Source organism: Sorghum bicolor, chromosome 8 (assembly GCF_000003195.3).
Source record: "Sorghum bicolor cultivar BTx623 chromosome 8, Sorghum_bicolor_NCBIv3, whole genome shotgun sequence".
In the NCBI taxonomy this organism is placed as follows: domain Eukaryota; kingdom Viridiplantae; phylum Streptophyta; class Magnoliopsida; order Poales; family Poaceae; genus Sorghum; species Sorghum bicolor.
In genome coordinates, this window is record NC_012877.2 from 35,272,298 (window position 1) to 35,288,968 (window position 16,671).

Here is a 16,671-nt window from a genome sequence, read left to right on the forward strand (position 1 = left end):
TAGACTATCGTCCGCTCAACGCCGTGACTATTAAAAACAAGTATCCATTGCCTCGCATTGATATCTTGTTCGATCAATTAGCCAAGGCCAAGGTATTCTCCAAGATTGATCTGAGATCTGGTTATCATCAAATCAAGATCTGACCCGAAGACATTCCTAAAACAGCTTTCTCTACCAGGTATGGGTTGTATGAGTATTTAGTCATGTCCTTTGGTCTGACTAATGCCCCTGCTCATTTCATGTACCTGATGAATTCGGTGTTCATGCCTAAACTGGATAAGTTTGTGGTGGTGTTCATCGATGATATATTGGTGTACTCTGAAAATGCACAAGAACATGAGGAGCACCTTCGGATTGTACTCACTAGATTGCGAGAACATCAGCTCTATGCCAAGTTCAGCAAGTGTGAGTTTTGGCTGAAGAAAGTGCCTTTCCTAGGCCATATTTTATCCGAAGAGGGTATTTCTATTGACCCGTCAAAGGTGCAGGAGGTTCTAGACTGGAAGGCCCCGACTTCAGTGCACGAGATTCGGAGTTTTCTCGGACTAGCTGGATATTATCGGCGCTTTATTCCCGACTTCTCCAAAATAGCTAAGCCTATGACCAAGCTACTGCAAAAAGATGTGAAGTTTGTGTGGTCCCAGGAGTGTGAAGTCGCTTTCACCACTCTACGCCATTTGCTGACCACCGCTCCTGTTCTGGCACAGCCTGACATTGAAAAGCCATTTGATGTCTTTTGTGATGCATCTGGCACTGGCCTAGGTTGTGTACTTATGCAAGAAGGCCGAGTTATCGCCTATGCTTCTTGGCAGTTGAGGAAACATGAAGCCAACTACCCGACCCATGATTTAGAATTAGCAGCAGTGGTACACGCATTGAAGCTCTGGAGACATTAGCTGTTGGGTAATCTATGTCATATTTACACTGACCATAAGAGCCTCAAATATATATTCACTCAGCCCGAATTGAACATGAGACAAAGAAGATGGTTGGAGTTGATAAAAGACTACAATTTAGAAGTGCACTATCATCCAGGCAAGGCCAATGTTGTGGCCGATGCTCTCAGTCGGAAATAACATGTTAACCCTCTTCTGGAGGAAGGCTTCAATTTATTACATCCTGTGGTCTTGCACAACATCATAGTCAGCTGCTCGTTAGAAAGTCAAATCATAGAGCTCCAAAAGTCTGATCCTGGTATTTTTCATATCAAAAGGAAAATGCAAGAACAAGACACCAAGCATTTCCGGGTAGATGAGAAGGGTGTACTATGGTCTGACGATCGACTAGTTGTACCTAAAGACCGTGACCTACGCAACAAAATTCTAGATGAAGCTCATTCTTCCAAATTGTCCATTCATCTGGGGAGTAGCAAAATGTACCAAGACTTGAGACCTCGTTTCTGGTGGACCAAAATGAAGGAGATAGCAGCTTATGTTGCTAGGTGTGATACTTGCTGCAGGGTAAAGGCAGTTCACCTCAAACCTGCAGGTTTATTGCAACCTTTGTCGATTCCAGGTTGGAAGTGGGAAGAAATCAGCATGGATTTCATTGTTGGACTTCCCCTTACTCAGAAAGGACACAATTCTGGGTGGTTGTTGACCGTTTGACCAAGTCAGCTCATTTTATTCCTGTACACTCTACATACCGACCATCCGACTATGCTGAGTTGTACTTCTCTCAGATAGTTAAATTGCATGGCGTACCTCGCACCATTATTTCTGACAGAGGTCCTCAGTTCACTGCTCGCTTTTGGGAGCATCTGCATTCACTCCTTGGTACAAAGTTGGTTCGCAGTTCAGCCTACCACCCTCAAACCTCCGGTCAGACTGAGCGTGTGAATCAAATTCTAGATGATATGTGGAGAGCATGTGTTATATCTTCCAAGGGTGCATGGGAGAAATGGCTACCCTTAGCTGAATTCTCTTACAATAATAGTTATCAAGAAAGCATCCAAATGGCTCCTTTTGAAGCTTTGTATGGCCACATGTGTAGAACTCCTCTAAACTGGGTCGAACCTGGTGAAAGGAGGTACTACAGAATTGACTTTGTCAAAGAAGCCGAAAAACAAGTTCTCTTTATCCAGCAACACATGAAAGCTGCCCAGGCTAGACAGAAAAGCTATGCCGACCGAAGAAGAAAACCAATCGAGTTCGAAGTAGGTGACTTTGTGTACCTAAAGGTATCGCCTATGAAAGGAGTAAATCACTTTGGCGTTAAAAGAAAGCTTGCCCCTAGGTATGTGGGTCCCTACCAAATCATTGAGAAAAGCAGCAAGGTAGCTTACAAAGTACAACTACCTCCCGAAATGAGAGCTATTTTCCCCGTATTCCACGTGTCTCAACTCAATAAGTGTCTTCGTGTGCCCGAAGAGAGGGTTGAAACAAGAGATATCAAGTTGCAGTCTGACCTATCCTATGAAGAAAAGCCTGTACAAGTCCTTGATGTCAAAGAACGAGTTACACATGGGAGGGTGATCAAACTTTTTAGAGTTTTGTGGAACAGTCAAAATGAGAGGGATGCCACTTGGGAAAGGGAAGACTATTTACAAGTAACTTATCCCTCATTCTACAAAAAATGGTACGTCTTTCAAATCTCGGGACGAGATTTTTGTAAGGGGGAGGGCTGTAACACTCCTAGTGTTAGCTTGCATGTTAACCATGAGCATTGCACCAACATAAGCATCATCATGCTCCTTCATAAGCATCCATCATGATCACATGTCATCTTATGTGCTCCATGTGTAATTAAATTGCTTGTGTGACTTATTTTGAGTGACCCTAGTGTGTGACTAATGCTTACAAATGTTTAATGTCTGCCAAAATACTTTAATCATGTTTAGGACATCATTTTGAACAAAGTTCATGTTGAAGGTTTTGGCCAAAAATGCCTCTATGTCATGGTTAAACCTAGAATGACCTTTTTGACCCCCTAGACCTTCTTTCAAAGATGTTTTATGAAAGTATTGTTAGAGACTTTGCATGTCTATGACACCTGAAACAAAGTTGTAGAGAATTTCATAAGCTACAAAAGTTATGTTGATGACTTTTTAAGAAAAAGCCTCGAACACCTCCAAAAATTGCTCACAAGCCAAAAATCAGGGCTGATTTCACACAGCCAAATTTGGCTAAGTCCTGAGTGACACAGTTTCGACATAGGGTGATTGGGAGTCGTGTAGATTGAAATCCAGACCGAGTTAGGCTTTGATCTTGTAATCAAACTTATAGAACTCGTGTAGCTCTATCCAGAGGATCAAATCCCAGCCAAAACCATCGATTGAGCTGAGAGTAAAACGTTGTTGAAGATCGGGTTTCAGTCACTGTTGGCGACGACTGAATCGCCCGATTCAGTTTCGTCAGTCACCGGCCGGCCGACGCGTGGACGACCCGTGGCGGCCGTACGTCAACGGCGACCCCGCCTGTCAGCCCCGGCGCCTTCACATGGACACCACGACGCCACCCCGAGCCCCGGCCGTCCTCATTTTGCCTCCTCAGCGCTCTCTCCCTTCTCCATTTCGCCTCGGCGAGCTCCGCCGTGGAACGGCAGCGTTGCCCGAGCTCTCCTCGCCGCCTCCAGCCAAGCCAGCCCACCCAGAGCTCCGCCTCGACGTCCTCTACCTCGACGTCCACTCCATTTCCATAGCCGAGCACCGGTGAGGTCGCATTGCCAACTCCGCCGCGAGCTCCACCTCGTCGGAGTTCACAGAGATCACCGGCAACGTGGCCAGACCTCTCTGGTTCACCTCCGGCCATGATTCTTCTTTCTATAGCTTTTATACAAAAAGGAGAGTCAAACCAGTCCACAAAGATCAGCCTTGCATACTCCTTGGTGTCACTTTATTTCTGGTTTATGACGGGTAAGTCTAGCTGAGTATATTCTCGTACTCAGGGTTTTATTTACCCCTGTTGCTCATGATGTCGTTTATCATGGCTATTGCGCTAACTGTCATCACCCGGCTACGGATGATGAATAGATCATGGGCGTGATCACTTCTCTGCCTTCAGTTGTGCTTTTGTTGGGACTTGACCATGGAACTGGCATGTAATATAAACTGAGTTGGTGTTGTTTCAAAACTACTTTGTTTCCGCTACTGCTTGGTTTGTAATAACCACTTCTAAACTCTGATAAGATGTAAAACTATGTTCTGTGATGAATGTTTGTAATCTGTGATGGTGATGCTTGATCATGTACGATCTTGGTTACATGTTGGTTGAATCGAGGTCTTTTGAGATTTCGTCGGACTACCGGGTTTATATGGGTTCAAGTCCATTAGCTTGACTGCTTCCATGGTCGCTAATTCACTTGAATTCTTATAAATTGGACGGTTCTGTTACAGCTACGGCTGGTATGTTTCTTGTTAATCAACACCCTGTAGTTGTCTTGTTTGATTCTGGAGCTTCGCATTCTTTTATGAGTCAAGCATTTGCATCTAAGCATGGGCAGAGTGTACTTGATATGGACAAGGGCAAAATTTGCATTAGTGCTCCTGGTAATCAAATCTCTACAAACCAATTAGTAAGAGATGTACACCTCACCTTTGAAGGGCGGAACTATTCAGCAGATATTTTGATTTTGCCTGGTTTGGGAATAGATGTTATCCTGGGGATGAACTAGATGAGTGGCCATGGTGTGTTGATAGACACCTCAACAAGGGTATTCATGTTGAGGAAACCCTATAGTAAAGAGGCTTTCTTAGTCTAACTTCCCAGAGATGATGAAATCCGTCATGCTGCAAATGCTCTACGACCACTCACTGTGGCAGAAATTCCTGTAGTGTGTGAGTTTTCGGATGTTTTTCTAGAAGATTTACCCAAGTTGCCTCCGAACAGAGACATTAAGTTTAAAATTTATCTGTTTCTAGACACCGCACCCATATCTAGAAGGCCATACCGAATGCCACCTAATGAACTAGCAGAACTGAAGTAGCAATTGCAAAAATTTGGCCTAGTTCTTCTCCATGGGGTTGTCCGGATCTCTTTGTCAAGAAGAAGGATAAGTCTTTCCGTATGTGTGTAGACTATGGTCCGCTTAATGCCGTGACTATCAAGAATAAGTATCCCCTGCCTCGTATTGACATTCTGTTTGACCAATTAGCCAAGGCCAAAGTGTTTTCAAATTTTGATTTGAGATCTGGGTATCACCAAATCAATATCCAACCCAAAGATGGTCCTAAAACTGCTTTCTCTACCAGATATGGGCTGTATGAGTACTTAGTCAAGTCCTTTGGTTTGACTAATGCACCTGCTCATTTTATGTACCTGATGAATTCGGTGTTCATGCCTGAACTGGATAACTTTTTAGCGGTGTTCATTGATGATATATTGGTTTATTCTGAAAATGCCCAAGACCAAGAGAAGCACCTTCGGATTGTACTCACTAGGTTGCGAGAACATTAGCTTTATGCAAAGTTTAGCAAATATGAGTTTTGGCTAAAGAAAGTGCCTTTCCTAGGCCATATTTTATCTGAGGATGGAATCTCTGTTGACCCTTCCAAGTTGCAAGAGGTCCTAGATTGGAAAGCCTCGACTTCGGTGCACGAGGTTTAGAGTTTTCTTGGTTTAGCCGAGTATTATCGCTGCTTCATCCCAGACTTCTCCAAGATAGCTAAACCCATGGCCAAGCTATTGCAAGAAGATGTGAAATTCGTGTGGTCTTAGGAGTGTGAAGCTGCTGTTGACGGTTCTTAAGTATCAAATTTAACTATCAAATAAACAAAGAAAAGGATCCAAATGAAATCAACATCGAGACTTAGGGTTTTATCTGACAGAATTCCACGAGTTTTGGTGTTTGTCTATTTCTGCAGGGGGTTATCAGGAAATATGGAAGAAAGGCCCACATGTCGGGATTACATAGAGATATCAACGTGTCGCGCAATTATCTTACATCTAGAAGACTCCAGAAGCCACGAGACCGAAGCGGAGGCCGAACGGAGTCAGAGACAGGGCGCCCGCCCAAGTCCTTAGGGCGCCCGCCCACCTCTTTCGGCCAATCACGCTCAATCTCGCGGATTATGCTCCACCGACCTAAAGGATCAAGAATAACCGTTCAATCAATGTCGGTTTGATCCGACGGCCCAGGTTCACTTGAGGGGACTATAAAACCAGACCCCCTGGCCCCTGGAGGAGCACCCCTTGATCATTATTCATTATTCATAGACAGAGCAAAAGCTAGGGTTTAGAGATGAGAGCTCTCCTCTCTTCTCTAAACTAGAGTAGATCTAGATAGTAGCGAGATGGAGAGCGAAGGAGGATTAGAGGAGAGGCCGGCGTGTCGGTTCTTCCTCTGGTTGTACTTCGCCATGATCAAGCTCTAATCAAGCTTGCTCATGGGATGACTCTGGTAATCTACTTCTAATTCATCATGCAATTACTAATTATGTATGTTCTGGTTCACAACTCTTTTGAGTACTTCTAATCTATAGGACCCTATAGGTTAGAGTTGTAGTATAGGTGTAAGCGTGGTGCTTAGACCTAGATTACTTGTGGATATCCCCTGACTAGCTGGATCGTGTGGTGGGCCGCGTAGGTGACAGTTACGTTGGTCCCCTGTAGTCCACCTCTCGTTAGCAGGACGGGTAGGGTTTATCGGCCTATGGATAAGCATCCTTTGTGGTGTACTCTTATCACGTGGTTCGTCCCAGACATAGACATACCCTTTGAAGTAGAGAAACCATAGTTATCCTCTCTATTCTGCTACCATTGCCCATATACTAGAATTGCTCTACTCTCTATTCCCATATTATCACTCACTGTTATCTTACCTTTAATATTGTTCTTATTCGATTCTACCATCTTTCCTATTCACACCTATTTACTTATCTTGGTTAAGTTAGAGCGTAGATCAGTTCTCCCGTTTCCCTGTGGATACGATAAAACCTTTAACCGGGTAAAAGCTTCAACGGTATCCGTGCGCTTGCGGATTATCTGTGTGCGTATAAATACCATAGTACACTCTAGTGCCATGCTGGGGATGACAACCTAGTATTCAAGTTGTGTTAGCAAGTGTCAACAAGCATTTTTGGCGCCGTTGCCGGGGAAACGGTTGCTGAGTTGACTACGAACTAGCTTAATCATTTTCTAAAAAATAAAAAAATATATATATATACTTTTCCTTTTATCTTTTGCCTTATCTCTGCTATTCTAATCCTTGATCTCTGGTCTATCATGAATTCAAACATGTCTATCTATGAATTTCATAGAGCTATGGGCACACATCTCAAACCACCAAAATTTTCAAAGCCTATCATAGCATCTAGTTTTGAGATAGACCCCGAATACATAGAATTTATTCAAAAACAACCTTTCTCAGGAGAAGGTGAGGAAAACCCATACACACACCTAAGAGAGTTTTATCGAGTCTGTGACCTCCTTCGCATAGAAGGCATGTCCGATGAGACCCTTAAATGGAAGCTCTTTCCATTCTCTTTAACGGGAAAAGCTAGACATTGGTATAAACTCAAAGTAGGGAGTGTTCATGGAGATTGGAAGGAGTTATATGGTAGTTTTCTTTCTAAATATTTTCCAATCTCCAAAGTGGTGGAACTTCGGCGTGAGATTCTTTCTTTTAGACAACTGGAAGAAGAATCTCTTGGCAAATCATGGGACCGCTTTATTAACCTTACTCTCACTGGCCCAAAACTTTCTATTCTAGAAGAAGTTCTTCTAATTCACTTTTTTGAGGGCCTTAGTAGGAAAAATAAGCAAACCCTTCATGCGGCCTCTGGAGGATCTTTCCACCACCTATCCGCTAGTGAAGCTTGGAATTTGATTGATTTAATGAGCGGAAAGTCTCCTAGCTTTTATATCCCTGAGAAAGAGAAAGAACCAGTTCCTAGACAAGAAGAAGAAGTTTCGATAGCCAGATCACAACCACTTCAATCCCAAACTTTAGCTATCGATCCTAAACCGTCAATACCCCAAAATTCTCCAAGGGAGGAACGAATTCCGACCTTAAATCTTTTAGATGCTGATGGTTTAGACTTCTGGTTCTATAAGAGACCTTCAAGCAGGGATAATTCCAATCATTGCAATAATGTTTCTCTTAGAGAATGTCCTGGTTCCTATCATGAAGAAGTCGAGGATGACATATCAAGTGAAGGAGAGCTAAGCCATATAGACAATTCTATCTACTCCCCTTCCATGTTCACAAGTTCTAAATCCATCCTTGACCTTAGAGATCCCTCTTATCCCTCTTCTTTTCAGTCTCATGATGATCCTAGCAATTCACCAAGACGACCAAATCATAGGAGTCATGAAGACCATAAGGATGGCATGTCAAGTAATGCCATAGAAGGAGAGCTAAGCCATATAGAAAATTCTAACACCTCCCCTATTTTGATCACAAGTTCTAAATGGCTAGAATGTGTAGAATGGATGGATAAGGAAGAAGCCTTAATGGGTTCTGACTTTGGCTCAATTTCAAATGGTGAGTTCTTGACTCCCTTTGAAGATGAGATTCATCCAACTACAGAAGAGGACATAGGTGAGACCAATCTAGGAGAAACTCCGAACATTCAGATTGGAGACGAAGATAACATTAATGAGCATGGAATTTATTTCATAGCCACTTCGTTTACTCCATGCTCATATGCAACATCTTCCCAATCTATTGGTCTCTCCGACATCACCACACTTGAGATCTCCAACCCCCTCTTCCTTTCTATTTATAAAAACTTTAAAAGAGTGGTTGTCGATGCATATGTCTATAATAAGTATTGCAGATCTCGTTTAGTTGATCTAGATATAGGTTGGCATCGGAGGGGAAACCACTTCGCCAACATAAACTGATGGTTTCCCAAGGACAAGCTTAGTGTCTTAAAATAAGCATTGATCAGATCGTAACATGAGCTTTTAATCATTTGCAACATTACCTTGTGTATTGAACATATAAGGATGATTGTAAAAAAATATTTCTTCGGGTATTCTTGCCACTAACCTTTCTAGGATTGGAGCAAGAAGATCGGATGAATGACAAGCACAAGGTATGTCCAACCAATCATCATACAACATTGAATTAAATTCATCCAAACTTGAATTTTGCAAAATTCAAGCTTGGGGGAGTACTTTACATAAAAACATCCTTTGCCATGTTGCTATGCTGGTTGTCCCTACCTTTGAGACATGCTCAATTTGTCAAATACTAATCACACCACTTCATCTCCACTTGAGTAGATCTCTATAAACGCTATCATGCTACCTTTGTCTATTTACTAGCAAGTGTTGGTTTGGAAGTACTCGCCATACTTCCATTGGCATTTAAATTAAGCACGGTGCTTAGGTTAAATAGCCTTCCTTAATCTAATTAGACATGGAGTCTAGTTTGGTTATTGAACTAAAAACTGCTTGAGTAGATATTGGTATATTTTTTCGGACTAACCCCTGCAGAAAAACTTTCAATATCGATTTGGGAAGTCCTGAGATAAACTCACATCAGAGACGAAGAGAGTGACACATGAAGTCTAACAATTTGCACAAGAAGGACATAGCTCATTCATCATAGAGAGATGATCCATGGAGGGTGCCACAAACACGACGCACAACCGCTAAGAAAGGAAAGCTTCCACAAGATGATACTGTACCATCACTCTTCAAGCAAGGTAACATCTTAAGGTACTTGACTATCACTTTTATAAGCTTCTCCTTGGTTCTGGCGTTCATATAAATAAAAGAGACAAACGTGTATGATTTACAACTCTAGATTAACCAACCCAACTGATTCAACATGTTTAGTCCTTTAATCCTTGTTCTTAGTACTACCTCCATGATCCCACACTCCTAATCATATGAGCTAAAATGTTACACATTCAATCATTGAGAGATATAAAGAAAAAGACATATACATAGATAGATTATCTTTCCATAAGGTTTTGCGATCTGATCTGACAAATGTTATAAGTGCTACACTCATGAACTTATCATCCATCAACTTTGTCTTGCTCACTATGCTTAAGGTTAGAGAAGAACAAATACACTTTTGGTTCTGTTGGTGTTTTCCACCAACAGGGCCCATGCACTTGATCTCTGCCTTGTCTCTATGAGCAGGTACACTACGAGCACAAACACACTGAGCAAGATACTGCTAACACCGCACTTTGAACTACTGGGCAAACGAAGAACATGGGTGACACCGTATTAAAAGGTGCAGACGTCAAGGTCCGCACCTGAATCAAATGACGCACCTGAAGAATGAACACGATGAGAAGTCTTGACAAGAAGACTTAAAACATTGAACCCTCGCCGAAAGGTAAAATTGGTAGTTATCCATATTTATCCTTTCTGCATTCCCTTTTCCATTTAATTATTTACTTTCCTTAAATAGATTATTAGTTAATCATGCTATCTTGAAAAGAAAATAAAAAATGTTAAAAAAAAATATTAAGCCCCATGTGAGTATACGAGTGGCATAAAACCCATAAGTACCTTCACTGTGGTGGCATAAAAATAAAATAAATATTTCTTTTCTACTTTATAAAATAAAAATATAAAAATAGGGAGTAATATTTATTGAGGAAGCTCAACGTGATGAAGGCTAGATATTTATGCTAACACTTAATTAGTTCCACAAGCTTTGTTGTCTATTTGAGCTCCACAGAATTTAAGAATCAAGAAGACTAGCAGACGGAGGACATTCTAATCGCTGTCAGAATGCTGCTGACTTTCAAATACACCTCTGCCACCTGCTAGCTACATCAAGAGAAATTACGTCAAAATTCAGCTTGGGGGAGAGCACCCCTATTTATCTCGCTAAGCATTTCTACCTATCTTTATACTTATATTATATTAGAATATTAAAATACATAAACTATGAAAAACCAAATAAAGATTTTATGCTTATATATATATATATATCTTTTCTTAGTTTGCTAAATAAATAAATAAATAAATAAATAAATAAATAAATAAATAAAGTTTGCTATGAATCTTAAAAATAAAACTCTAGCATGGATATGATGAATAGTTGCTCTGCCTAATTTGCAAATTTGAAGTTCTCTCTCAAGTTTAGACATAACTGTTATAATTTAAAGCTTGCTCTAGATCTAAACTTGTGGGATGAAATCTTGATCTGAAATCTAAGTTGTTAACGGATATGATATGGGAAGGTTGAGCTGCTGTTTATCTATTCCTAGAGATGCTAGAATTCTGGAGAATTTTATCTTTGAAAATCTTTAAAATGTTGCATGATGAGTTCCTGTATGATGAGAGTTTAAATTCCTACCACAGCCATATATACATGCTTGCTAGACTTTGAGCCACACATTTACTATTTACTGCTTATGAGCATTGAGTGTAGTCAAGCTGTGTAGACCCTTAGAAGCTTGTCATGTGGTTAAATCAAGATTTCACTTGCATGTTCACTCATATATGCTACTTCTACTCCGGAAGTACCATCCACATATATCCATCCATTTCCATCTCCAGTTTCACCCAAAATAATTCTACTCCTAATCCGGGAGAGAATAGCCAAAAACATTTTCCTATCCCTGTTATTCCCTATGAAATAAATGCTCCAGTTATTTTGGTTACTACCACTTGCTACATTATTTCAGGAGATGAGTGCTCTGAAAAAAAAGAAAAGAGAAGAAAAGAAAAAAAATAAACGAGGAAATAAAAAGGGGCAAGTGCTCGGAACCTCGAAAGAAAGAAAAAGTGAGACGAGAGGTAAAAATGGACAAGTGTCCGACAGTAGAATTAGGGGTACAGGATACCCATCTGAGAGAAAAGAAAAAGAAGAGCATCTCATTCTCCTCATAAAGTTTCAAAAAGCAAAGAAGGTATGTATCCCCTCAAAAGAGCAAAAGTAGAATTAGACTTTCACCATTGTTATCACCATCATCACCATACACCATTCATTCGCCACACATGCACATCTTGATTTGGCTTATTGATTTGTTTCTTTGGATCCATGGTTTGACTATACAATAAATGTCTTGTAAGTATGTATATTTTATCTCCCACCTATGAGCTCCAGATATTAAAGCCTTATTAGAGTAGGGTGAGACAGAAGGCAATGTCACTATGCCTTATACCACAAATACCACATATTTTGAGAGAAGGCATATACCATCACTGCCTTGGTAAGGATCCAGAAATACCACAAAAGAGAGATATGAGAGAGTCATACAAAGGAATCTCTGAGTTTTATTTGAAAATCTGCAAAAAACTCCAGAGCTATGATCAAGAATAAGAGACATGGCACTTGACGGGACTGTTCTATCTTTTAACCACTCAAGACAGAAGTGACGGTTACAAGTCCCATGGTGAAAGGTAAAGTAAGTAAGTTTTAAGTCTTGACAGTTTACTCTAACTCAGAGATGAGACCTCATTTAAAAGCATGTGTACCGTCAATTTTTAAAGATATTGCAACAACTTATGATCCATAGCTGAGTCTATCCTTGCTCAAGGACGAGCAAGAGGTAAGCTTGGGGGAGTTTGTTGACGGTCCTTAAGTATCAAATTTAACTATCAAATAAACAAAGAAAAGGATCCAAATGAAATCAACATCGAGACTTAGGGTTTTATCTGACAGAATTCCACGAGTTTTGGTGTTTGTCTATTTCTGCAGGGGGTTATCAGGAAATATGGAAGAAAGGCCCACATGTCGGGATTACATAGAGATATCAACGTGCCGCGCAATTATCTTACATCTAGAAGACTCCAGAAGCCACGAGACCGAAGCGGAGGCCGAACGGGGTCAGAGACAGGGCGCCCGCCCAAGTCCTTAGGGCGCCCGCCCACCTTTTTCGGCCAATCACGCTCAATCTCGCGGATTATGCTCCACCGACCTAAAGGATCAAGAATAATCGTTCAATCAATGTCGGTTTGATCCGACCGCCCAGGTTCACTTGAGGGGACTATAAAACCAGACCCCCTGGCCCCTAGAGGAGGCACCCCTTGATCATTATTCATTATTCATAGACAGAGCAAAAGCTAGGGTTTAGAGATGAGAGCTCTCCTCTCTTCTCTAAACTAGAGTAGATCTAGATAGTAGCGAGATGGAGAGCGAAGGAGGATTAGAGGAGAGGCCGGCCTGTCGGTTCTTCCTCCGGTTATACTTCGCCATGATCAAGCTCTAATCAAGCTTGCTCATGGGATGACTCTGGTAATCTACTTCTAATTCATCATGCAATTACTAATCATGTATGTTCCGGTTCACACTTCTTTTGAATACTTCTAATCTATAGGACCCTATAGGTTAGAGTTGTAGTATAGGTGTAAGCGTGGTGCTTAGACCTAGATTACTTGTGGATATCCCCTGACTAGCTGGATCGTGTGGTAGGCCGCGTAGGTGACAGTTACGTTGGTCCCCTGTAGTCCACCTCTCGTTAGCAGGACGGGTAGGGTTTATCGGCCTATGGATAAGCATCCTTTGTGGTGTACTCTTATCACGTGGTTCGTCCCAAACATAGACATACCCCTTTGAAGTAGAGAAACCATAGTTATCCTCTCTATTCTGCTACCATCGCCCATATACTAGAATTGCTCTACTCTCTATTCCCATATTATCACTCACTGTTATCTTACCTTTAATATTGTTCTTATTCGATTCTACCATCTTTCCTATTCACACCTATTTACTTATCTTGGTTAAGTTAGAGCGTAGATCAGTTCTCCCGTTTCCCTGTGGATACGATAAAACCTTTAACCGGGTAAAAGCTTCAACGGTATCCGTGCGCTTGCGGATTATCTGTGTGCGTATAAATACCATAGTACACTCTAGTGCCATGCTAGGGATGACAACCTAGTATTCAAGTGGTGTTAGCAAGTGTCAACAGCTGCTTTCAAATCTTTATGTCACCTGTTAACTATGGCTCCTATTCTAGCACAGCCTGACATTAAAAAGCCATTTGATGTATTCTGTGATGCCTCTGGCACTGGTTTAGATTGTGTTCTCATCCAAGAAGGCCGAGTTATTGGTTATGCCTCTCGACAGCTGAGGAAGCATGAGGTCAATTATCCTACCGATGATTTGGAGTTAGCGGCAGTTGTGCATGCACTAAAACTCTGGAGGCACTATCTGCTGGGCAATTTGTGTCATATTTATACTGACCATAAGAGCCTCAAGTACATCTTTACCTAGCCCAAGCTTAACATGAGACAGTGAAGATGGTTAGAGTTGATCAATGTTGACGGTCGATAACGTCAACTTTTATTATAACTTTAAACCTAAAGGAGAACATGAATACACAGTAGTATAGGGTTTAAACTAACAATTTCCAAGATTTTTTGTATATTCTGCATTTTCTAGGGTGAATTTTAGGAAAGCGGCAAAAGAGGGACTCTTGTGCAAAACAAACACTGAAACGTAAGTGCCACGGGAAACGTCACGAGAGGATTCAGGAACACTCTAGAAGACACCCGACACGACCCACTCTAGCACTGGCCAGCCCCCTGTTCTAGGGTTTCGCGCACCCCTTCTGGAAGCTTCCTCCACCGCCTTTGAGGAGTCATCACGGCCCTCGGTTAAGTCGGTTTGATAAGACGGCGCACACAAATCCCACCAGACTATAAATACATGGGCAGACCCCCTGGAGACACACGTCATTATTCATCAAGGCCTCAAGCCATCAAGCATCAAGCACCTTCAAGTTCATCAAGAGCATTCTAGTTCATAGTTCTAGTTAGTTAGATTAGATGTAGAGGAGATCTAGTTCTTCATCGGGATCTGGAGCCCCTGGCGTTGGCCTGTAGCGCAATAGTTCAGTAATAGTTCTAGTTCTACTTTAGAATATTCAATTGTACATTAGGGAGACTTTATTCTTAATAGATTCATATATTCTTAATTACATTAGTCATTGTCTACTTTGATTTTATTTCAAGGATAGTTGGTTTGATCTTATTGAATTCATGTAATTGCTCGTATAGTGTTTACCTAATCGATCATTGGGTAGATGATAGACAATATGCATATGTGGTGTCTAGATATTCTATTTGTCTGCAAGTGCCCCCTGACATGCCGGGTCGTGTGGTAGTCCATATAGGTGACAGCTGCATTGGTTCCTCTGTAGTCCACCCTCCGTATGTAGGGCTAGCATGGGCACGCTTGCGTAGGAGGTGATGGTTGCGTCTTAAATACCTCATTAGTTGATGCCTCTTTACATGTAATTATGATATAGGGTTGATTTAACGATGATTTCTAGATGTAATTGCACTAATTAGAGTTATTCTTTGATGTAATTATAGAATTACCTTAGATCCAATTCCCTAGTGTTGATGCAAAAGCTGGATCTGCAAACACAAAGGGCTAATACCCGATTTAAACGTTAAGGCGTGCCAGCCGATTTGACCTTACTATCGGCAAAGGTGATAACTCGAATACTTTGGTCCCGACAACAGCGATGCGCCCGGATGCCACGGCCAAGAGGTATTCACGCGGAACTTGAGAACACGCCGAGCTTAAGTTGACGAATTCCTAAGAACTCGTAATAAAAAGGAAAAAGTATGACGAAGTCGTCGAAAAAGTAGATGCTGGAATATGAGTAAAAACTGGTGTTTGATTGATTGATAGATGTCCAGATTACAAGGCCCTCGGGTCTACATTTATACGCTGCTCATAGAGCTACAACCAGACACGACCAGAATTCGAATTCCAAATTTAAACAGAATCCGTGTACAAAACGATTTAAATAACTAAGGAAAACATAAAACTATCCTGCCGTGACAAACTGGGATACCGCCATAGACCAGCTGGCAACCTCCAAGTCTTCCTTCCACATCATCGGCAAACTCCCCATCGGCAACAGTTAATACTGGCATCGGCATAAACACATCACCACCCATGGACCTAGCCATATCCAACTGTCTCCTCATTGGCAGCCATCCTCATCGGCAACTCTCCTGCAGACCAGTTACTATTGCCCTTTCTTGCCGATCTACACTCTACCGATCCTAGGTACGTCTCCAAAAAATGGTGTCAACACATGCCCCCAATTTCGGAGTATGAAATCATTAATGCTCCGAAATTGTCTGCAGTAATGATGCCTTTCCGCAATTAATTCTCCCAATCTGGTAACCGACAGCTTTAATCCAAACAACCCTGGTTTGATTCTTCCGCAGATCCCTCGAAATCCTCAACTTCCTAAACGGACACCTCCACTCCAACCGCCCATCGGCAATGTTACCGTTATAGAAAGCTGCCGATGTACTGACCAGGTGTTGATGCAAAACTGATCTGCAAACACAAAGGGCTAATACCCGATTCAAACGTTAAGGCGTGCCAGCCGATTTGACCTTACTATCGGCAAAGGTGATAACTCGAATACTTTAGTCCTGACAACAGCGATGCGCCCGGATGTCACGGCTAAGAGGTACTCACGCGGAACTTAAGGATACGCCGAGCTTGAGTCGACGAATTCCTAAGAACTCGTAACAAAAAGAAAACGTATGACGAAGTCGTCGAAAAGTAAATGCTAGAATATGAGTAAAAACGTGTGTTTGATTGATTGATAGATGTCCTGATTACAAGGTCTTAGGGCTTATATTTATACCCTGCTCAAAGAGCTACGACCAGACACGATTAGAATTCGAATTCCAAATTACACGGAACCCGTATACAAAACGATACGAATAACATAAGGAAATAATAAAACCATCCTTCGTGACAAACCGAAACTCCTCCACATGACAACTGGCAGCTTCCGGACCCCTCCTTCGCGTCATCGGCAATCCCCTCGCCATA